Raw genomic sequence first — 25,532 nt, 5'->3', positions numbered from 1 at the left:
GATACTTCTTTGGGTAGAGGTTTTATTTTCCAGCAGACCTACAGCATATATTCCCCCAGGTGTAACACTGACCTCCACCGAGAGGTTCTGAGATATCTACTAATTAGGGACTCAAGCTTTTGAAGAGAAAAAGATTTGCAAAGAAAAAAGTTGCCTACATCTTTCAAGCCTCAGGGCAGCTACCATGTACAGGGCCAGTGATGAGTTATGCAGGCCAAAGCGTCTTCACTTGCTGTTCTTAGAGAAATAGTGGAAGTGAGTTTTGCTGAAAAAAATTTCTTTTTCCGTTTAGACTTTTTTCCTTACAGCTTCAATGGAAAGAAATCCTTATGAAGATTCTAAATAAGGAAGAATGTTTGAATTCAGACAGTTGATGTGTGACTTTTTTCTTTTATTTATTTTTGTAGAGAACAATTGTACAGACTGGTATTGCTTACAATGTCGATTAATTGATTCATTCTTCAGATATTTTGTCTACATTCTAGCTAGTAAGCCCCAGGGTAAGAATTTGTTCAAGTAAAACAGGAATTTCTCTAAACCAACATTTGAAACAGTATTTGCTTGAATCCTATCGGTATTCTGAATTATAGCCATAGAAGTGAATAGATGATTTTACTCACTTATCATTTGCTAACCTTAATAAGTTTTTCTTAAATTATTAAACTTATTAAACTTACTAAATTTCAGCCAAAATTGTTAGGAGCTCAACGTATTTTCTCACTATTAGGTTTCTGAAGAAATGAGGCAAAAATCTTTTTATGATAATAAACATGACCTGATATGATATGTACCATTGTCATTGTGGTAGCAGAATTCTTAAATATTTTTTAAAGGTTTTATTTATTCATTCATGAGAGACACAGAGAGAGAGGCAGAGACACAGGCAGAGGAAGAAGCAGGCTCCATGCAGGGAGCAGGGAGCCTGACGTGGGAGTCGAACCCCGGTTCCCAGGATCACATCCTGGGCCGAAGGTGGCGCTAAACCGCTGAGCCACCCGGGCTGCCCCGAATTCTTAAATATTTTTATTTTTTAATATTTTGGGCCTTAAAATTTTATTTCTATACCCCAATTTAAAACTAAGAGTCAAAAACAATGACCTGTATTATTGAGTGTAGTTACAATATTAGAAATCGAACAAAAGTTATGCATCTTTTTGCATTTGAATGACGCATTTGGAGGTTTTTGGCTGCTCTTGACCATTTGGAAATTATTTATTTTTGAAGAACTCACTAAAGCTCTATGCTAGGTTTTTTTGAAACATAAAACAAGCATTCAGTGCAGTTTTAAAGATAGTATTTTTAGAAAAAGTGCTTCAGCTGTGAAAACTAGTTCTAATGCACAAACATTGCCAAAGTAATTTTGTTCATTGTAGATAAACTTTAAAAAAAGAATGTGGAAAACTAATTTTTTGGGAAATCATTTTATACATTTATTCTATATGTTCATATTAGATAATAAAATGAAATAAGAGATAATGGAAATGTCCAGTGTAAACTCAGGTAGGGTATTCATTGGAAACAGAGAAAAATTAGCATTTATATAGGAATTAAAACAATGGATTTCTAGCTAAAAGTGAAAGGACTTCCTTTGAGTTGATAATAAAGGATATGATGCCACATTTACTCTTCCAATGGTTTAGAGTTAGGGTCAGAGAGTTAGAGATTCAAACCAGTGGAGTAATGGCATTTTTAGTACATAGCTCTTTCTGAGAAAATGCAGTAAGATACTATTTTCTGATGCTTTCTTATAAGGAGATATCATTCCACAGACATGCTTTTCATAGGGGTAATTATTTGTACCAGATTATGAGCAGACCCAAAAAGAAGATCCTTCTGACCCAAAAGAAGAATTCTGTGAATAGATGGTATATCATATTTTTATGAAAAAGGAACCATCATCTTGCTGATTAGATTCAAGTTAGAGATGCCCCCCTATCATAAATTCACAGGGGAAGGGAAATTTAGTTAAAATAAGTGTGCTTCTAGGGGGATTGTTCTTTTCATTGTTGGGCAGGAAGAAAGAGGGTTTACTTCCAACTATGACTGGAGAACATATTCCTACAAAAAGCTATATAAAAGTGCCTGGAAATCTAAAAGATAATTAGACGTCTTGACTTTTTCTTTTTTCCCCCATGTTTTTTTTGGTCAGTGTTAATATTGTGGGCATATTCTCCACAAAAAAAGGGGGGCTTTTCATGTATTAGACACTTAAAACTATCTCTTTAATGGATGTTGAATGGGAGTAGATAATACACAGCACTCAGGATTCTGGATTATTTTTACTATGCTGAAAGGCTAATGCTGAAAATCCCCAATTGTCCTTTCTATAGTGAATTGCTGATACATTCTTAAATTTGGCTACAAAATATTAATACTTGCTGTGAAAGTTAACTTCAAATAAAAAGAGGTATCTGTGTTAAACTTACAGATATTTAAGTTCAAGTTGAGAACCATTAAGATTAGAGGAATAAACCCACAATTATATGGTCAATTAATCTTTGACAAAGCAGGAAAGAATATGCAATGGGAAAAAGACAGCCTTTTCAACAAATGGTATTGGGAAGACTGGACATCAAAAAGCAAAAGAATTAAACTGGACCACTTTCTTACACCATATACAAAACTAAATTCTAAATGGGTTAAAGATCTAATTGAGAGACAGGAAATGATCAAAACCCTAGAGTAACACAGGCAGTAACCTCTTTGACATCGGCCATAGCAACTTCTTACTAGATATGTCCCCTGAGGCAAGGGAAACAGAAGCAAAAATTAACTATTGGGAGTACATCAAAATAAAAAGCTTCTGCACAGTGCTTTCTTATAAGGAGATAATAATCAACAAAACCAAAATAATCAACAAAACCAGAGGCAACCAATGGAGTAGGAGAAGATATCTGCAAATGATGTATCTGATAAAGGGTTAGCATGCAAAATATATAAAAAACTTATAAAACTCAACACCCCCCAAAAATAATCCAATTAAAAATGTGCAGAAGTGATGAACAGACAGTTCTTCAAAGAAGACATCCAGATGGCCAACAGACACATGAAAAGATACTCACTTAACAAGAGGGAAATGCAAATCAAAACTACAATGAGCTATCATCTCACACCTGTCAGAATGGTTAAAATCAACAAGAAACAACAGGCTTGGTAAAGATGTGGGTAAAAAGAACACTTATGCACAGTTGGTAGGAAGGCAAACTGGTGAAGCCACTGTGGAAAATAGTATGGAGGTTCCTCAAAAAGTTAAAAATAGAACTACCCTGCAAACTAGCAACTGCATTACTGAGTTTTTACCCAAATAATATACGAACAGTAATTCAAAGGGATGCATACACTCTTATGTTTATAGCAGCATCATTAACAATAGTCAAGGAAAGGAAGTAGCCCAGGTGTCCATTGATTTATGAATGGATAAAGAAGATGTGTAAATATACAGTGAAATACTACTCAGCCATAAAAAGAATGAAATCTTGCCATTTGCAACAACATGGATGGATGAGACTAGTGAATATAATGAAATAAGTCAGAGAAAGACAAATATATGATTTCACTCATATGTAGAATTTAAGAAACAAAACAAATGAGCAAAGAGAAAAAAATAAGAGAGAGAGAGACAAATCGAGGAGCAGATGCTTAACTATAGAAAACAATCTGATGGTTACCAGATGGGAGGGGAGTGGAGGAATGGGGGAAATAGGTGATGGGGATTAAGGAGCGCACATGTGGTGACCACTGAGCGAGGTATGGAAGTGTTGAATTACTATATATTGTACATCTAAAACTAATATATACTGTATCTTAACTAACTGGAATTAAATTAAAAACTTTTGAAAAAATAGAGTCAAATCACCATTTTAAAAATAAATGAACATTGTTTTAATGAATATGCCTATTTTACAAAAGTAACTGAAACAGAAAAAGTGAATGATGCTTATGTGCCTTTCTAGTAATTTTAATTGAGTTTTAAGCTATTTTAATTCACTAATGGAAGGAGACAAGGTGAAATACTGGCATGTTTTGTCTCTCTAGTTATTAACATAGCAATTTTCAATAAAATTATTAAGGTGAACTTTAATTATTTTTTAAAAAACATATTCTTATAAAATAATCTTAGTCCTCATGTATTGAACTAAAAATTATAATCTTTGTCCTCATTTATTGAACAAACTTATTTGTTTTTTGTAAAAATTCCAGACCGCTGCATTTCAGAATTATAAGGGGTAAATATGTCAGGTAAATGACTATCATTTATGAAAGATGGCTTGAGAATATAATCTTTAAATCTAAGTGAGGTTTGAAAAGTATTTTGATATATAACCTGGTTCATTTTTTTCACTTCAATTTTTGGAAATTAAATCACTGCCAAGAATAAAAGCATTTTGAGTATACTAATAAAAATAGAAAAAGACAAGCTAATAATTGGGTGGGTAAAAATCTACTTACACACACACACACACACACACACACACACACCTTTGACTGGCTATCTAGATAGCTAAGGCATTAAAAGGTCATCTTTTACTTGATCATAAACATTAGCTTCAGGGATTATTTGAACCTTCCCCTAAGGCTGCTGCTAGTTATGACACAGTTATTAAGCTAAACCCATTTGTCCTTTTTAGAACTGCTACTAAATATCTGTGAGTGATGGTTAGGTACTTATCCAAGTAGAAGCTAGGCACCTCAATTGAAAGTAATAGAACTAAGAGGGGCAAAGATTAATATCTATCCTAAGATAAACAAGCTAGGATATATTTTTAGTTTAATGAGTACTTTTACCTTAACTTTGGCATATATTACATATTTTTACCTGGAGAATATGCTTATTCTGCATACATACAATCTTGCACCCTACTGAGAAACTAGTCTTGTACATAAGTGATACCCACACTGCAGTAGTTTTAAGAGTTAAAATGACCAGAGAAATTAACAGTGCTGATAGTACTAAGCTACACATTTAGAAGTGACACCTTTGTCCTTTGATATCATTTCCCAACAAGGTTATCGTCGAAACTTGTTCCATTCGAAAGAATTGTATTTCTGACAGCTAAAGTAGCTGACAACACAGTGTGAGTTGACATGCTACTCTAGGTCCTTCCTTTTCTTTTTCTTTTTTTCTTTTTGGAATTCTCCTAAAAGATTTTAGTTATCTATCATCAGGCACAAGTTTAGATTCTCCTGTGCCAAAGCAGCTTGGAATGTGTTGGTGAAGAGGACACTCCAGACAGGACAATATGCTTGTCCACAGAGTGAGCGTGAAGAAGAATGCTGAGAGTCTGTAGCAGTATTGCTTTGGCTGGAGTGAGCCTTGGAGGAGAGAGTGGAGCCCCCGTGAATGAATCCTGGTGCTGAAAGGGTGCACTTCAACCTTTCAGTTTGTACACAAGCCTCAGAGCAACAGCACTCTCTGGCAATTGGCCTTCTTATGCCTAATTTCCAACCCACAAGTAGGAGTGAGGTTGTTGAGGATATCCTCACCCTTAGAGTTATTCACTTTGCATAATGACTCTACTTAGCACGTTAGGAGGGAGTGCTGATGTCTAAGTGCCCATCTGCTTCCATAGTCATTACTGTACACCCTTCAATTAAGCAGTCCAGATATGAGTTCTTTCAAGATAAACTGAAAGTGATTATGGTGGTGGTTACATGAGTATGTACATTTGTCAAAACTCATCTAACACTTAAAATAGGGGAATTTTATTGTATGTAAATTATACCTCAATAGACTTGATTTAAAAAAAAAGTTTAGGAATCTCAAAGTGTGAAGAACTGTTAGATAAAATAAGAAAGCTGCTGTCAACAGGGACATGGTAATTTCTGCTATTGTTACAGAAATAAACTTTTCTGAGTACAGAATACATTAACCATTTATAAGAAATAGCAAAACCAGCCTGTAATTGATGTATTTTGCAATGATTTTATGAAACCGCATGGCTCCCTTTTTTACCGTTGTATTCCCATGGATTATCTGGTGCACTGCACATAGTAGATACTCAATAAATACTGGTGGAATCGTTGATGTCTGGGTTGATATCTGAATAATTGATGTGCTGTGTCACGTAAGTCTCAGGTGTTTTGAATCATTCAGGGAAGCATGCTGAAGGGAAGATTATATCTTGATTTATGAAAAAGCCTTTACCAATTTGGTTGCTTTCACAAATATTTATTTTTCAGTCATTTAAATTATGAAATCCAAAGAGGGAAAAACAAGGTAGTTAAGAGGAATGGGTGAATTTCCTCTTTGGTTGAGGGAAGATGGTGGATGGTGATCACAGTGTTTGGAGGAAAATATTGTGTGTGTGTGGGGGGGGTGTTTTGGAGCCTTTTCTACTAATTTTGCAGCTCAAAGCAATAGTTAGGTTTGGCACTCAGTTGAGTGTCTGACAATTCACAGCACAGACCTAGAGATTATGCATATGGAGAAAGCAATGCCTTTTGCCTTCTGCACCGTGTTTAGCTCTCACTTAAACACAATAGGGGAAGAGACTGGAGCCATTAGCTTGAAGTGCTATATTTGAAACCCTGCACCAACGGGGCTAAATATTTAAAAGAATTAACTCAAAGTGTTTCTTGGAATATTCACAAATTAAGACTTTTGCCTAGAGTGTTTCCAACCTGATGTTACTTACGATTATATTTACCTTGTTTTCCTTTTTAAATAAAACATTTTATTTATTTATTCATGAGAGACTCAGAAAGAGAGGCAGAGAGATAAGCAGAGGGAGAGGCAGGTTCCTGGTAGGGAGTCCCAGGCGGAACTCGATCTCAGGACCCGGGGAATCACACCCTGAGCCGAAGGCAGACACTCAACCACTGAGCTACCGAGATGTCCCTTTACCTTGTTTTCTTAGAATAAACTCTTCTTTGAGAAAATTAAATCACTTTACTTAATTGTTATATGAAAGCCATGTAGAGAGAAAGGAGAGGAATGAAAATAGATAAGCATTGCCATCATCACGAACCCTTTGTGGCTCCAAGTTTGGACCTAATGTTCTCTCCTGCTAATTATGTTAACTTTCACCATAGACTCATTTCACTCATAGACACCATTTCATTTTGACAATTTTCTCCACTACACTATAAGCTGCGTCATGGCTGGGACAAGTTGAACTCTCTCTGCACTACCCACAACGTCTAGCACATAATACGATGCTCATTGAATATTTCTGGAATGACCGAATACATATATTAACAAATACTGTGACTAAACGCATCAACTCTTTCCATTTTCTCTTTTTTCTTTATGTTCCTAGACCCTCCAAGTTTACACGGAGCACACGACTTCTCACAGTTTCCATTTTTCAATTTTTCTTGAAATTTATTTTATTATTTTATTTTTTATCATTTTTTAAAGATTGTATTTATTTATTCATGAGCGACACAGAGAGAGAAAGAGAGAGGCAGAGACACAGGCAAAGGGAGAAGCAGGCTCCATGCAGGGAGCCTGAGGTGGGACTCGATCCGGGGTCTCCAGGATCAGGCCCTGAGCAGAAGATGGCGCTAAACCACTGAGCCACCTGGGCTGCCCTTTCTTGCAATTTTAATAATAATTCAGGCTACTCTGATATTATCAGAAAAGATGTCTGCAAAGTTTGATATTTCCAACTGAAGACAAACATTGGCCTTGGATTTCAACTCTTTTCTCAAGAACTGGAACTCTAACTTGATTGTGAGTCAGCTTTGAACATGCAGAGAAGGATGATGTTCTATGAAATGACAGACATGAAGATGGAAGGAATCTGAACCTATGCATGACAACTTGCAGCACAATTATTTTAGTCCAGATCACCAAAGGTGGGGCAAGAAAGAGAAGTAAGCATCTCTTTCTTTTAATCTATTTCATTTGGGACTTACATACCAATATATGTCATTTACTAATATGTACAGGTGAGTATGTAATATATACACTCAATGACATACCTCTACGAATTAAGAAAAAGGAAAAAAAATCTGAATGAACCTCCTAAAACAAAACAAAACAAAACAAAACAAAACAAAACCTCTCCTTTGTTATTACTTCAAAGTAATATGAACACTATGTAACATGAGCACTATGAACACATAGTGCTTACATAATAATTTGGCACTTTCCAGACTTAAAGATAGACTACTATACAATAAAGAGTTCAAAGTCAATGCCTTGATTTTGAATTTATGACTTAATCTTTCTGGGCCTCTTTTTCAAAATCTATGCTTTGAGCTCTAAAATTTTATTTATCTTTGAAATTCTACGAATTCTTCTTAATGTAATAGTAATATATATTTTTAAGAATTCTGATAAGATAACTTCCCAATGTTCTTACGCATGGCTAAAATATTTCCAAACTTCAGCACAGGGCTCATTAGAAAGAACTACACAATTGCTTAGAGTATTCCCTCTATGGCTAATCACGGATGTGCAAACTATATTCCTTATTTAGAGGAATGAATAACAAGATGCCCAGTGGTTGTCTTAATGAGTCTTTTGCCTTTGTGAGTTTGTTTTTGGACTTCGATCTATCTGTTCTCAAACTGCCTATTCCTTTTCCATTATTTTCAACCCATAAGACCAACCCAAGAGATTTTATACTAGTATAGATGGAAGAAAGACAGGCATTAAACTTTCCACTGTTCTCTTCTAAATTTTACTATTTAAAATTTTTCACGGGATCCCTGGGTGGCGCAGTGGTTTGGTGCCTGCCTTTGGCCCAGGGCACGATCCTGGAGACCCGGGATCGAATCCCACGTCGGGCTCCCAGTGCATGGAGCCTGCTTCTCCCTCTGCCTGTGTCTCTGCCTCTCTCTCTCTGTGTGCGACTATCATAAATTAAAAAAAATAATAATAAAATAAAAATAAAATTTTTCACATCTAGATTGAGAATATTTATTTACTATTATTTACTAATAATATTATATATTATTTAATATATATTACTATTAATATATATTACATATAATATATAATATATATTATATATTACTATATACTATTATTAAGTATATCAAAGATTTACATTCTTTGTTTTTAGTTCTCTCAAAATTTGTCATTCCAAAATTATTAAAAATTTATAAACGTTATAATAATTTTATGCAAGGCCACTGTGGTAGTTGAGTGGATATTTCAGACATGCTTCTGTCCATATTTCAGTGGACAGAGATTTCAGACATGCTTTCTATCTTTAAGGTGTCTGCAGACTCATGAGAAAATAGAATACATATGAACACACGCACGTACACAAATAAAAATGGAAGATCATATTATAGATCTTTTTACTTGAGGAGCTCAGATACAAGAGAGATACAAGTGAAATGGAGAAGCTTGTGGTTTAACAGTCAACATGCATTTTAAATAGACCATGTGGTACAAATAGGCCCTAACCAAGAGCTCTGAAGCATGGAACTAGGTACAGACAAGGTGGAGATGTTTACATCATATTCGCGAAGCCAGAAGTAGTCTGGTTTAACTGAAGCAGAGGGCTTGAGTAGGGCTTATGTGGAAAGTAGGTTTTGGGGATCATTTTGGGCCAAATCAATTCAGTTCTGCAGATGAACTTAAAAAATGGATTTTGCTTTTTTTTTTTTTTTTAAGAAGGTACATGAAAATCAGCTTCTTAGGAAGATTACTTTGAGAGCATTGTGTGAAAAGAATTAGAGAAGTCAAATTGAAGCCCAAGAATTAAATTGGGCAAAAATTGCAGTTAGCTAGGCAGAAGGAGAAATAGTTTTGAACTAGAGGAAATGCCAGAATGCAGGACTTTTAGACTCCTAATCTGTTGACAAAAATTTGAATTTCTTTCTTTCTTTCTTCTTTCTCTTTCTTTCTTTCTCTCTCTCTCTCTCTTTCCTTCTTTCATTTCTTCTTCCCTCATGTTTCTTCCAGGGCTCTTTCTTCGGGCTTGTCATTATTAACTTTGAATCCTTGAATCGTTCACATTAAGAATTCTTATTTAAGTAGTTATATCAGTAAAAGTAGAAGTAGTTGCTATCATTTGATATAACTTTTGTTGGTCACTTACTATTTGTCACGTTCCATCTTAAGCAACTTATATGTATTACCAAATGTAAACTATGTGTTAAACCATATGAAATTGCCATTTTTGCAGGTTAAAAATGATCAGAGAGTAGCAATTTCATATGGTTCACTTAACCCTCACACGACCATTTGAGTTAGTTACTATTATTATTTAAATTTACATTCAAGGAAACTGAGGCTTAGAGAGTTTAATTTGTGTAAGGCTATAAAACCAGTATATGGCAGAGCTAGGATTCAGACACCAACAGTGTTGCTCCAGAGCTTGTTGTCTAAAACACTGTTATCTGCTTACACTGCATACTTATATAATCTTCCCAATGATCTTAGGAAAATACACATTCTTACTTTACAAATGAGAAGCATGAGACACAGAAGAGTAACTTGCCCATAGTTATCCATATCAAAAGAAAAAATCCAGATTTGAACCTAGTTCTGTCTGACTCTAGAATGTTAATGTTCAACCTCTTCATGAGGAGACAGGAGACAAGATTGGAGTACCTCCTGATTGCCTATTGATATTTTAAAGAAATTATTCTAAAATCCTTCACATTATTTTACTTTCCTGTTTAATTCATGAATTTTGTCAATAACTCAAAATCTTCTACATCTTTAATCTTCATCCTTGACACTGCAACTTTCCATCATTCTGTCTCTCCTGTGTCTACTAACATTACTTTTGACTTTAAACTTACATCAGCTTCTTAATCACATTTTATTTAACTTGTCTCATGGTTTTTTTTTTTTTCTTGTTTCACTTCATATCCAAATCATAATGGATGCTACAGTCAGTTATTTCATCTCTACCTTCCTTATCATTTTCAATTTCCTCACCCATTGACACATTTGTTTCAGTTTGCCAGTGAATCCCCACCCTGGCTCAACCAAACTATCAATTTTCTCTAATTCTGTTCTCAGGCAATTTGGATAAAATTTGGAGAAAATTATAGAACCATGTGGACTGACTTCAATATAAATGTATGATTTCCAATCTAAGTTGGACCTTTGAAACTTAACACAGTAATCTTTTAAAAAAATCATTTAACTAATTTATCTCATTTTTATTCAAATTTCTAAATACACATGGGAGTTATTTTAAATAATTTCTTCTTGTTCTCAAACTGCCTATTCCTTTTCCATTATTTTCAATCTCAATCTCTCATTCATAGAAAAATGAAAACTTTGTACTCCTTCAGTCTTATGATCATGTTTGTTTACCTCATCTCCAAACCTAATAATATTTTATCCTACTCAGAAAAAAAGCCATTCTCATCTCCCCCTCCCTCCAAAGTCCATCTTTCTCCCAAAGTTTCATCCTCTTCTAGGACTTTGAGCGTTAGATTTCCTTTCTTTTTTGAATCATCAATTCTCACTCATTTTAAATAAATCTCTTGTTGCTGCTTAAAAACATACTCAAGGCTTCAGTCACTCCTTCCTAAAAAGAAAAACAAATCTGTCCTCAATCTGGATTCTGTGATGACTTCTATGGTTAAAGTTGCCAGCTCTGCCCCAGAGCCATTAAATGTTTTCCAATTTATTCCTGAACCCCTTTTCTTAGCTCTTTTCACAAAGTGCCTCCTTATTTTCAAATCTTTCCCATTTCTCATCTGGTGCTCTATTTGCTATTTGCAGCCTCATTTTGCTCTTCTCTATACCATGAGCTTAGCTTTGCATCTACTTAATCTATGTTGTTCTTGCATAGACTCCCTACTGGAGAATCCTCCCAGCCTTATGAGTGGCATGCAGATAATTCTTTCACTATCTGCCACCCTAACTCCTTTCTAAATGAAACTCTCAAATCCATCCCAAGTGTGGTCTACCTGTGTTGCCTACTCTTAATCTGTCTTTGATGTTTCATCCTTTTGTAATCTAATTTTATTCTTACCACTCCACTGAAACTACTCTTCCTATCATAATCAATGACCTTCAGGTTGAGTTCCCAAATCAAATTCTCTCATTTCATTTTTTTCTCTTCCTGCTCTGTGGTCAAATCATCCCTCTCCAAATTATCTCTTTTCTGGATTCTTTGATAATCCTGTCATTTATTAATTAATACTGTAAAAGAAGTTGAGCATGTTTTATATTATGGGCAACATACTAGGTTCCAGGGATTCAGAGATGAACCAGATACACTTCTTGTCCTCAAGAAATCCTTGTTCTAATGAGGGTGACAGATAAGAAAATAAGCATTTATGAACAATGTTTTAAGTGTCAAAATAGAGCATGAAGAAAACTATAGGGAATATATTAGTATAAAAAGGATGAAAGGACAGTTTCTTGGGTTGGGAAGGCTTCTTATATTTCTTCTTTTATCCACATCCACTAATTTATCTTCCTCTTCTGCTCACTAAATACCAGCACTCTCCAAAGTTACCTTTTCACCTTATTCCCCGTTTCTTTTCCAACACTACTTCATCTTTCCTTTTGAAATGTCACCCATGTCCCTATGTTAACTCATTTTAACATCCAACTCAATACTTGTATCAGCCAAGTTCAAGACCAGTTGTTGCCTTCTTGCAATCTTTTCAATATCTTGAAAATATTCTTATTTGATTTCCTACAAAATCTTTTTCTCTTGAGTTTCTTTTTCTGTATAATAGTCTTATCCATTCTGAATAAGACTATTCAGTCCCCAAGTTATTGACCTCACATTAATCTGGAATACCACACATTGTTTATATACTTGGATCCCCAATTAGGTAATGTGTTACTTAAATACAGACTCTTTTCATGTTTGATCCAACTCTGACTGGAGTATTCAGGGCTTAATCATGTTTATAAATAAATGTATGAAGATAAGGAAACACATTAAGAATTGTTAACAACATATTAGAAATCATAGGTGAGATTCAAGTTTGAGTCTTGGTAAGGGAGGAAAGGTCATGTCATTAATATTCAGTGAGGGAAAGGAGGAATATTATTTTTAGGTTTGATATAATGGTGAGGTTTGCAGATGGAGAGATTCAGGTTGTATTTGGAAATACTGTTCTGGAATTGCAAAGAAATTTGAGAACAATCACTGAAGAAAGGGATGGAAATGGCCTTTTTAGAACTTGGATGTAGGGAAACAGAAAAGGACAAATGGCTCAAAATCTTTAAAAAATGGTTAATAGTGGGATCCCTGGGTGGCACAGCGGTTTGGCAACTGCCTTTGGCCCAGGGCGCGATCCTGGGGACCCACGATCAGGTCCCACGTCGGGCTCCCTGCATGGAGCCTGTTTCTCCCTCTGCCTATGTCTCTGCCTCTCTCTCTCACTGTGTGCCTATCATAAATAAATAAAAAAATGTAAAAAAATGGTTAATAGCAACATTTTGCTACTATTAGGGACATAAAGATTTCTGGAGGGATTTTATATATACAATGTTTGGAGTCAAAGTTGAATATCCAAATGCAAAGCCCCTGAAGATTTGTTTAGACAACTCAGGAGAAGCAAAGAAACAACTGTTGAACTGGAATAGTGTCCTGTCACAAAAATCAAAGTGGATAGGAGAATGGTGTTTGGTTTGACTAATCTGGTAAATAATAGTGATGGTCCCCTCCTGACTATTGTATATAACAGCCAAGAAAATAGACTTTTGTAAGGAGGTAATCTATCACCTTGAAATAAATTAGAGCTCTATCTGAATAAGATGCAAAAGAAATGCCAACTGAATGTCCATTTGATTGAGTGATCTTGTGGAGCAAAGTTACAGTAGGATGATAGCGGTGGGAGTTGGGTAGCAGGTGCTTAAGGAGAGACCAATGCTGGAAGTAATGGACATAAAGCATACTTCCAGGAATTTGGCAGGAAATGGAGGGAGAATACAAGATACTTCCTTGAACAGTAACAAAGTCAAATATTTTAATTTTACCTTAACTTCCTTTGCTTCTTTCTTTTTCTTTGCCCCTTTTCTTTCTTTACTTTTATTTAGTGGGTAGGAAAGGAAATCCTACTCTGTTCATAGGTAGATAGAATGTAGGTAGAGTCGAAGAGAAAGGTGAAAAGAGATAATTGAGCATGAACCACATTTAATGAGTAGCTCTCTTGGAAGGTGCTGTTGGGTTAAACCTAGCCTGTTGGTGTTGGGTAAGTCTATTCATAGACCCAGGCCACAAATAATTTTTTTCTTGAGGGCATAATGCTACCTTAGTGATCTGAGTCCAGGATTCTAAAATGATTTTTTTTTTCTTAAGTTGGGGATGTTCAAACATGTAGACATCTAATCCCACCCCTAAACTTTATATACCTTAATTTGTGGTTTTAAGGAAAAGGGGCCAAGAGAGTGAGTAGTAACATGAGTCTCACAGTTTGGATGCTGGCTATACACATAACATGATTGCAATTTTGATAATTTCTTTGCTAACAATTTATTCTGGGAACACAAAGTTAGTAGTTGCTCAGGTGCAAAGCATAGGATTTTATCAAGTGTAATAAAATAATTAAAATGTTCTGCAGAAATTGAAAGAACTACATTTGTATATTTTACATTTACATATTTACGCAATTTACAAAGTAAATTGCCTTTGTAAATGCTAATTCATTGATGCTAATATTATCTATCACCTTTTCCATGTGAAGACCCTCTTACAAAACAGAATTAACTGTTATGTTTTCTTGCATTGGCAGCACTCCCGAATTTGTGTCTTCTCCAGTTTGTGAGAAAGTTTAAAAAAAATTTTATAAGGATTTATTTATTTATTTGAAACAGAGAGAGACAGAGCACAAGCAGGGGAGTGGCAGGCAGAGGGAGAAGGGAAGGAGGCTCCCTGCTGGAGGAGGCCCAGGTAGAGCTAGATACCAGGACCCTGGGATCATGGTCTGACCTGAAGGCAGATGCTTAACCAACTGAGCCATCCAGGCACCCCTAAAAATGTCTTTAATTAGTCAACAACATACATTTGTATGTTTTTTTCTGACAATTTCACAAATTCATTCCAAGATTTACATTTATTTAAAAATACCCTTTTTTAAAGTTAAAATTTCATTGAATTCTTAACGGATTCCCATAAGCACAACATATTTGAGTTCTGGCATCTTCAAGCCTATGTTTATGATTGGTTTAAGCATTTCCCCTTAGAAAGCTAACATAATGATACCACATAACGAAACGATCTTTTTTGCCTAATAATATATTCACATCCTCAAATTTGGTTGCAAATAAAGAAATTACAAGTTTTTTATTACTTAGAAAGAGGTGCATTTCTGACCCCAAAAAATGCCTAGAACTTGGTACAAACATTCAATTTTTAAATAAAAGTAGTTGTTTCTTGGTGCTGTCATCATTTGTAAAGAGATTAATAGAAGTTGACAACATGTGCCATTTATGTGTCAGGCTGGTTAGCAGAATCTTTTGATATGCAGAATTATTTGTCAGGTAACACATTTCTAGTTCTCTCTTCACCTTGAAGTAGATCTATCCAGTTTGGGTCATTCCTATCTGTTTCTGCCAGCAGGGCTTTAGCATAGCCCAGCCCCATGATTTTTTGCATTCCTCTTATTCTCCTTTCTTAACACATTGAACAAATCCTGGTGGCTTTTTTTTTTTTTTTTTTTAAGATTTAATTATTATTTTAGAGAGAGAGAGTGAGTGAGCAAGCAGCAGGGCGGGGCAGAGAGAGGGAGAGAAACTTAATTAAACAGACACCCTGCTGAGCACGGAGCCCCACTAGGGACTCCATCTCAGGACCCTGAGCTGCAACCAAGAGTTAGTCTCTTAACTGACTCCACCACCCACCCGCCCCTGAACAAACCTCAGTTTTAAAATACCTGTTAAACTTTCCTCTACAGCTGCAGAGCAAAAATGAGGTAAAAAATGGCACACAGTTCTAGTCTCCAACAAGAACATTTGGGCAATTAACCTCAATTACTTGTATAATTCTTTTAGTTTAGTATCTACTCTTATTTCCATTTAAATATAATCAATATCTACAATCAAATATATAATAATGTATAATATATAATGCAATATTGAAAATTTAAAAGTTAACTCACCAAAGACATTTTAGCTTCCAATTTTATATGAGTGTCTGACCCGAAGATAGTTTAGAACTTCAACATTTGACACACTAAACAAATCACATCAGCAAACAGTAAACAAAAGGACAGATTTCTTTTCCCTAATTCCAACTTTCTCATTTGCTATATGTTTTATCTTAAAGGTCCTTATGATTGTGCAGTTTTCTTAGTAGAAGGTAAATCCATGAATCTAGCTAAAAGTAATTTCTTTGGATACATTCCCTTTTTAATTTTTTTGGAGTATTTCTTAGTGAATTCAATCCTATGTTTTCTGAGATTTGTAATAACTAATGCAATTCCTGTTCATTATGAAAGTCACTACACTTATTTTTTGATGAAGTATAAAATTAATATTTTACTGGTTTTAGAAGTCTTCTGAGTTATATAAGAAGTCAGAAGGGAAAACATATTTTTAGACTATATTTCTTTGGCATTACTGTTTATTTGGAGAACTGTGTCCCTAATATTCTAATTGGTTATGTAAATCATTAGTTCCTCTGTTACTTTCTTTTTTTGTTGTTAAAACGGATAGCCCATTCCATATTTGGGAAATGACTGCCAATGACTTAATATTTTTGTAATAGTTTGTCACGCGATGTTTTTTTCTTCATCAGATAAAATTAAATTGTACTCATATTACTTCAATCCCATGAACTTCTAAAGCAGTCAGGCTACAAATTTTATATGAAAAGCAAAGCAAATTTTCCTATGTATTATAATATTGCAATTTTTAGAGCAGATAATTCAGGGGGAAAAATATACTTTATACCGGGGATGAAATATATTCGCCAACTTCTCAAATTCAGCCTTCCATCCTTTTTAGAACTTCATCTAATTTTGCATTAAATCTGATTTTGATTTATTTTATAAGTTACAGTCAGCTTTTAAAGAGAATTGTTTCTAGCATGTGAAAAATGCTTTTAAGTTACACTGATTAAGAGAGAGCTGTCTCTTGCTTTGCCAAACCCATCATGTCAAGCTGGCAATTAAAGGGTTATTTAATTGGAGAAGTTCAGAGTCAGATCAGCATTTCCCAGTGGCACGTATCTTTAGCAGTAAGTGTGGAAGCCAACTCGGAAGAAACACGTTTGAAGTGGCAGGACTAATCATGCAGAAGCAATTTGCGATTTTCTCTCTCAGCCTAGATAAAGCAGAGCATTATGACATTGGCTGCGCTGAGCAAGGTCAATTTACTGTGAAAAGCCAGCTATAGACTCCAACTTCAAATAGACTTTTATCCTGCATAGCTAAAAACAGGATTTACTCTATTGCTTACACTACAGAATGGGCAAAATGAAGTGGACAATTCAATTAGGATGCATCCGTGTTTGTCACTACTTTTTTTTTTTTTTTATTTTTTAAACTGTTTCAGATGATCAGCCTGTAACTCGATCTCAAGATTTCTCCCACCCCCCTGGGAGCGAAGTATAAATACTTGCAATAAAGTTTAGTTTTTAGTGTTTTTATATTTAGTCATTAAGAGTCTTCCAGTTACCTTTAAGAAATACGATGCTGGATCTCTTTTATTTATTTTTTAAATAAAAAAATTACAGTTTGGCTTTAAAATGAAAGATTCGTCCCAGAGATATACACAAAACTATCATTACAAAAATATAGCATATTAAAAGCGTGAAAGACCTTTTTTGGCTTAGCATTTATGTAATATGCTGTATAATGTTTAACTTATTCCTAATATGGGAGACACTACATAAAGAGGATCCTCCTTCTGTTGGACTAGATATGAAATTTGCATTAATTTTTGGAAATGATTATATTTATGGGAGCAATCATATATATTGTTTGGCTAATCACAGTGAATAAACAGTCTATTCCCTTAGCCATGGGGGAAAATACTCTTCTATCTTCTTTTTTGGCTGATATCCAGAGTAGATTAGTCTTATGAAAAATGAAATAAGAGTGCACCTTAATTAGCTGTTCAAGGATTCAGTCATCTGAGATATCCATGTTTTAGTGCATTTAACTTTATTAGGTGCATCTGATAGACTCCTTCGGTCACAGTTTATATTGATAATGGTGCCAATAATCAATTGTAGTCAAAATATCGTGAAAGTGGGATGGATGTTGTTTCCAGAAGCTGAGCCAGAATGTAAATGAAGATATGATTAAATGTCATTGTTATTATAGTTCATAATAAAAAATCTATACTTATGCCTGGGGTACAATAGCCCTACAAATTAATGTACTAGTCAACAGTTTTCTGGACCATATTCTGGTGCTCTTTTTAAAAATTTGGCAGGTGATGGAACTCCACAGTGCTGACATTCACTCCCAGAACATTGTAGAAGCCAGTCTTTTAATATTTTCATTGGCTTACTAAGATACTGAGGTCATGCAAAGCTCATTGGTCTCCTGCTTTTGCTTCCCCCATGATTGACAGTAATGTAATGTTCTTTTAGAATTTATGACTCTGGGTAAAGGACGGACTGAAATATGTGACTCAGGTCAAAAATGAGGATGAAGAATATCAGAGATGAGGTATTTGTTTTAAATAGAAGTATAGAATCAATTTTTAATTCTGTTTTAAAACTCTACCTCAAGATAATTAAAAACAGTTATGAATTTTTTTTCCCACAGAGACTAAGGTTTCTGTTTACTAACAGTCAAAACATTAAAAATTTTAAAGTACATATATGTAAATGAATTTTGCTTTGCATTTTTAAAACTATTTCCTTTTGGTTTCATAGGGTATTTATTCTTTTAGATAATCCTCCATAACTCAGAATCTATTGTGAACTTATAATAGTTAGGGCTGGTGGATTGTAAACCTTATGTTTCCATTGTATTAGAGCATAACTGAATTCTATTTTACATGACAAAATATAATCCAGTCAGTGATTTGCATATGCTATTTTTTTCACAGAAGTCCAATTTAAGATTTCTTAAAAGTAGAGAGTTTTAAAATAAAGAAGGTATCTCTTGAATAGAACCTTAATATATGCATATTATTCTGTAACTGTGATAGTGATCACCAAAATAATACTGTCATGTCATTGTGTCACATCACAGTGTTCAAACTTCATTGGAATCACCTGACTAGTTTCAAATTATATTGTGCTTGCTCTCCCCCCTGAAATTGTGATTTAATTGGTCTGGGATATTGCCTGACCACAATATTTAGAAAGTAAAACATGCCAACAGTTTCTTGGTCCACATAACTCCAACTTACTTGTTAGTTCACTGCAAATTTGGGAATGGATGTTACGAGTTCTAAATATATTTTTTCTATTATTTACTCTGATCTTTTCTTCAGTTCTTCATCTTGCCTAAGTATAACCTAAATTATAATATTTCTCTTTTGTGTGTGTACATGTACAATTGACGAATGTCTCAGAAATCAATTTTAATACAAACATTTCTGTATTGCATATAGGAAATAGTTTTAAATGCTTTATTTGAAATGCACCTATACAGATTATTTCTTTAAATTATTTGCAGTTTAACAATCATTGCAATGGAAACTTTACATTGAATACAATTACATATAAAGGGATATAATAGATGTGAAATGTTTTTAAGATTAAAAAGGTCCAAAAATAAAAAATAAAAAAAAATAAAAAGGTCCAAACAAATGTGAAGTATTGGTGTCAAGGTATTATTGTGTATCAACAAATATACTTAATTGAGAAGTCTATGTTCATATTCACATAATCCAAGCATTCTCATTATGAAGAATATTTTTTTTTTATGAAGAATATTTTAAGTAACTTCTTATGTAGTCTGACACTTTACACTTGTATTACTTGACCTATCAGTTTACCTAACTTTAGTTAAATTTCTTAAGGCTTTAGAGTTCAGGATATATGCGTGTGCATGTATGTGTGTGTGTATGTGTGTATCTTCAAAAAGCAATTTCAACTGTAGCACATATTTTGCATTTGGATAATCTAATCATGACAAGTTAATACTCTTGATTTAGTGCCCAAATAAGATACATCTTCAGGCTTAGTAATTATCAAACAAGTTATGAAATAGTTTCACTTTCTAACCTGCCATGGCCGAGACTTACATAATAGTGTAATTACACTTAAAATTGTACACGCCCCTTCAAAAAAACCAATATATCTACAAAAGAAGTCAGTAATCTGTGACAAAGCCAACTTTCTATTTTTTTTAAGATTTTATTTATTTATTCATGAGAGATACAGAGGCAGAGACATAGGTAAAGGGAGAAGCAGGCTCCCTGTGGGGACCCTGATGCGAGATTCAATCCCAGGACCCCAGGATCATGACCTAAGCCAAAGGCAGATGCTCAACCACTAAATGACCCAGGTGCCCCCAAAGCCAACCTTCTGCCTGTCATTGGCAAACTAGCAGAACAACAAACATGAATCTTGTTTTCTTGTTTACATTTTAAGGAACATATCCTAATTTCTTACAATTCAATTGACTGCATACTGTTTGTCAAGAGTACAAAGCAGCAAATGAACAAAATGAAAAAACAAAGCCAAATCATAATCACCTCACCTTTGCTCTCACCACAGAAAATATCTCTTTGGAAAACATACAAGCAATTGGGGTAAGTCAGACGGAGTACACTGTTCTTGAACATATCTGGCATACAATCACTTTTTTAAAAAAGATTTTATTTATTTATTCATGAGAGAGAGAGAGAGAAAGGCAGAGACACAGCAGAGAGAGAAGCAGGCTCCATGCAAAAAGCCCGATGTGGGACTCGATCCCAGGACTCCAGGATCACACTCTGGGCCAAAAGCAGGCGCTAAACCGCTGAGCCACCCAGGGATCCCCTACAATCACTTTTTTAAATTGAATGACAAAATATCCTTCTTAAATGCTTCATGGAAAGTTTTCAGTATTAGGTATAAAATTAACACTCCTGAATAATCAAATAGAAATATGTGAATAGCTATTTTGAGTGAAGGGTTAGTTTTGCATAGAAAGGTAGGAAAGAAATGACAGAGAGATATTAATTTAAGGGAAATTATAGAAAATGAGCAGAGAAGCTGATATTAGTGCTGTATCACAGCTTACTTTTTAAAACTTTGTAGGTAAATTTCTCCCCTTCACTTGAGATATTCAGCCTAGCGCGTATGTGTGTGCCTGTGTGTGTGTGTGTGTGTGTGTGTGTGTGTGAGAGAGAGAGAGAGAGAGAGAGAGAATGCTGAGTGCTGGGGGAAGAGGTGGATCAAAATAACAAGTGACTTTTTTAACAAGTGACTTTTTTTAAGCGTTATAACCAGAAGAGGAAAATGAAATGACCAATTGTTATACCTACAGAAAATTAGACTAGAAAAAATATTTGTCCAAAATGTTTAGAATAGGATACCTGCCCATTGAAATAAAAATTTGTCCATCATTTCTAAATTTCACTTTTGAACAGGTATAAATGGAATTTGTTTATTGAACAGTAGTGATTTTAAATATTTAATTGTCTTTGAAATTGAGATTATTCAGAATGCCAGGCAAAGAGAAATAAATCAGAAAATGAATAAACAAGCAAACATATAGACCTTCTTTAATTTATCTTTAAGCATTCATATCTCTTTTTGGTTCTGTCCAAAAGTAATCCTAGAGATATCTCCCTTCATGGGGATCTTTAAATCCAGAAGTTTACAATCAGGTGGAAATGTCATCTGCTTCCAGTGTATTTGAAAACTGGGGTTACTAGTATTATTTTAATTCATTATTAAAATAATTCATTATTTAAATTAATTATTTAATTTAATTAAATTATAAATTTAATTATTAAATTAAATAGTATTATTATTAATTCATTATTCATTATTTTATTAAATATTATTGATGTTTTCTTTTTTTGTACTCATTTCCACTGCTGTTTTGCTACTGTTCTGGAAAGCCAGCATTTCACTTCTGAGAACTGTTCATGTTTAACTCTTTATCTAAAAATAGTTGAAAGCATTTTTTTTTCTTCTTCCACATGAAGGATACCAGAGGCACCACCAGTACAGCGATGAAAGGAGATGCAGGCCCTGGTGCCTTGGCAAGTGAGGGAGCAGGGGTTCAGTAATGCCAGGACTCTTGGGGGTGGATGAGAGGTGGGCGAGGTACTGACCCTGATGGAGTAAAAGAATGTTGAGTACTCTGATTTTCATATTATGAAATTACACAGTCCTAGGAGTTAAGGATGGTCTGCCTTGGAATCATTGGTGTTTATATTTGAAAAGTTAATATTTGAAAATTAATATATTATATTAATTTTGAGACTATAAAGAAATGAGAACTACAGCACAGTCAAGTGGGAAGGTAAGTGATGAAATGTCGGAAGACTGGGAGTCTGGCTTTGACCTTGTAGTAAGGCACAAGCAAATGGATTTCTCCATGTCCAGTGTTTCCTTCTGCAGAATGAGATTTTATTTTTTTTACCTAGCACAAAGAAGTGCTATAAATATATGTAGATCCTTTTAAATTAAATTAATTAATCTTTTAATTTAAATTCATTTTGCCAGCTAGTATAACACCCAGTCCTCATCATATCACATGCCCTCTTAATGCCCCTCACCCAGTTACCCCATCCCCCCATCCACCTCTCTTCTCCAGCAATAGTATGTTTCCTAGAGTTGAGAATCTCTTATGGTTTGTCTTCCTTCCTGATTTTTCCCCATTCAGTTTTCCCTCCTTCTCTCCTCCCCTATTTCTTCTATTCCACATATGAGTGAAACCATCTGATAATTGTCTTTCTTCTACTGACTTATTTAATTCAGCCTAATACTCTCCAGTTCCATCCATGTAAATGATATTCATCCTTTTTAATGGCTGAGTAATATTCCATTGTATAAATAAAACACATCTTCTCTATCCATTCATCTGTTGAAGGACATCGTGGCTCCTTCCACAGTTTGGCTATTGTGGACATTGCTGCTATCCACATTAGGGTGCGGGTGCCCCTTCATTTCACTACATCTATATATTTGGGGTAAATAACCAGTAGTTGTAGGGTAGCTCTATTTTTAACTTCTTGAGGAACCTCCATATTGTTTTCTGCGGTGGCTGTACCAGCTTTCATTCCCACCAACAGTGTAAGGGAGTTCCTTTTTCTCCACATTCTCGCCAACATTTGTTGTTTTATGTCTTATTAATTTTAGCCATTCTCACTAGTGTGAAATAGTAACTCATTGTGATTTTGATTGTATTTCCCGGATGACAAGTGATGTGGAGCATTTTTTCCTATGCCTGTTGGCCACGTTTAGGTCTTCTTTGGAGAACTGCCTGTTCATGTCTTCTGCAGATCTTAAAAACTGTTTGAAGATGTTTTGCTTAAGATGGTCAGACTTGAGTCAGCTCTGCATTCTCCGTGAAGTATTACTTGGCCTATCAGTTTCTCCTTCTTCCCCTCTGTCCTCCTTTCCCTCTTCTCCTGGGCTCCTTTAGTACCAACATACTAACCAGGACTTTTGTGTACAGTTGTGCAGGATGAGTGTTAACACAGAGGGTGCTGAGTATTTATTTAGACCAGTGTATTTATGCATTTATTTAGACAAACTTCATGTAGATGGCAGTAAATCTTTGTTTCAAAGATGTCTATATATTACCAGAATATTCTGGTAGATGAAAGTAAATTATTTTCATAAAGGTTTTTCTTCTTTCTTTAAATATTTTATTTATTTATTCATGAGAGACACAGAGAGAGAGAGAGGCAGAGACACAGGCAGAGGGAGAAGCAGGCTCCATGCAGGGAGCCCAACGTGGGACTCGATCCCGGGTCTCCAGGATTACACCCTGGGCTGAAGGCGGTGCTAAACCGCTGAGCCACCCAGGCTGCCCAAGGCTTTTTCTTTTTCAATAGCACAAAAACATTGTTTGAGTTAGCAGTGATCCATTCTATTCTATTCTATCTCTATTCTATTTGGCTCTAGGTCTGCCTTCCTTGGTAGACAGTGTCTTCACCAGGGAAGGGATCGTTTCTTATGTAATTGTCTCTCTTCCACCTTTTCTGAAGCATATGAGGGACACTAGAACCTAATAAAAGTTCTAGTGGGAGATGGCTGAGTGAAGTAGGAAATGATGACTAAGTTTAAGGTTCTAGGTCTTTATGAAAGTTTTTACATAAATCTACGATGATATTACTAGTAAAGCTAAGTAGCTCCAAGGACTCCAATAACTCTTAGGATGTTATAATTTAAGTGTTATTGAGTGTACTGTATGGTGAAACTATGTAAGAGGAGCCTGGAAAGACCTTTTGGTTCTTGTTTTTTTTTTTTTTTTTTTCTCAATATTTTTGACTCTTCTGCTTCCATAAATATTTTAATTACTCTTAAGAGCTTTTTAGCAAGTTTATTCATACTTGGAGTTGATAGTCTATGCAGTACATGGGGTAGTTGTCTTCTGAGAATTAGAACATAAATTTGCTCTCTGAAAGTCAAGCTATAAATTAAGATATGATGGAACAAAGCAGATATTTTCAAAAACATCTTAAAAAGAACCTAGCAAGACCTGGCTTTAACCTGATGAAAGACAGTATATCTAAAGAAGGAATGTGCCAATCAGGATGGGGCTTCGTCACCTATGCAAAGTCAAGAAAGGAGGGTCCCATAGGCAAACTTCTGCCTCTCTTGGAAGAGTCCATACACCTTGCTTCTCCTGGGTTAATGCACAACCTTCTGAACTTGGCTTCTAGGCCCCTGTGTCCTATCCTCTAAAATCCAGAGTGAGCCCTTCAATAGAAAAATAAGATTATGCCATGACCATGCTAAAACTCCAGTGACTTTCTATTGCATTTAGAACTCCATATCCTCCTGCAGAGTCCCACATCATACTTTCCTGCCCATGTCTCCAACTACACCTCTGCAGACACTCTGGCCTTCTTGAGTTGTTCAATAAGCCACCTCTTTCAACTAGAGGCCTTTGTACCAGCTGTCCCTTCTGCCTGCAATGCTCCTTTCAGGGAGAACCTTTCTGAAGCTGTCAGTTTCTTTCTTTCTTTCTTTCTTTCTTTCTTTCTTTCTTTCTTTCTTTCTTTCTTTCTTTCTTTTTTTCTTTCTTCTTTCTTTCATTTTATTTATTCATGAGAGACACACAGAGAGAGAGACAGAGACACAGGCAGAGGGAGAAGCAGGCTCTATGCAGGGAGCCGATGTGGGAATCGATCCCGGGACTCCAAGATCATGCCCTGGGTCGAAGGTGGGTGCTAAACCACTGAGCCACCCAGGCATCCCTGAAGCTGTCAGTTTCAAGGTCATTCCCTCCACGACAGCTTCCCCACACCATCTAAACATAAAGAAACTCATTACTCTTCCATACATTAATCTCTTGTAATTAGCTCCATAATTTTCAGGCACTTATCATTTTCTGATCGTTTGTTTGTTTGAGGTGGACACTGCTTAGAAGTCACCAAAATGTGTTTATTCTTCTCTATACAGCAGGCGAGGGAACATAGCAAGCAGCTTACCACCTAGTTGTGGAGACAGATCAGCGAGCTTGCCTCCGGATCAGGATTATGGGCAAAAGTTAGAGTTGGGCAATCCAAAGAATAGTAGAGAATCATGCAGATGTCACAGAAGGTATGACCTCCTGGGATTCCAGGA

General features: G+C 35.2%; 1 long non-coding RNA gene across 1 annotated transcript in view; it reads right to left on the bottom strand.

Annotated features, from left to right (window-relative positions):
- The window catches only part of LOC102157144, a 37,883-nt gene extending 12,399 nt beyond the window's left edge, over positions 1-25,484 (bottom strand). Inside the window, exon 1 of the long non-coding RNA XR_005357639.1 lies at positions 25,397-25,484. This is a non-coding gene — a long non-coding RNA (uncharacterized LOC102157144). The remainder of the gene's footprint in view (positions 1-25,396) is intronic.
- Positions 25,485-25,532: the final 48 nt, after the last annotated feature.

The sequence above is a fragment of the Canis lupus genome, chromosome 4, assembly GCF_011100685.1.
Source record: "Canis lupus familiaris isolate Mischka breed German Shepherd chromosome 4, alternate assembly UU_Cfam_GSD_1.0, whole genome shotgun sequence".
Lineage (NCBI taxonomy): Eukaryota > Metazoa > Chordata > Mammalia > Carnivora > Canidae > Canis > Canis lupus.
Note: the sequence above shows the minus strand (reverse complement) of the source record. Positions and strands in the feature narration are given on the sequence as shown.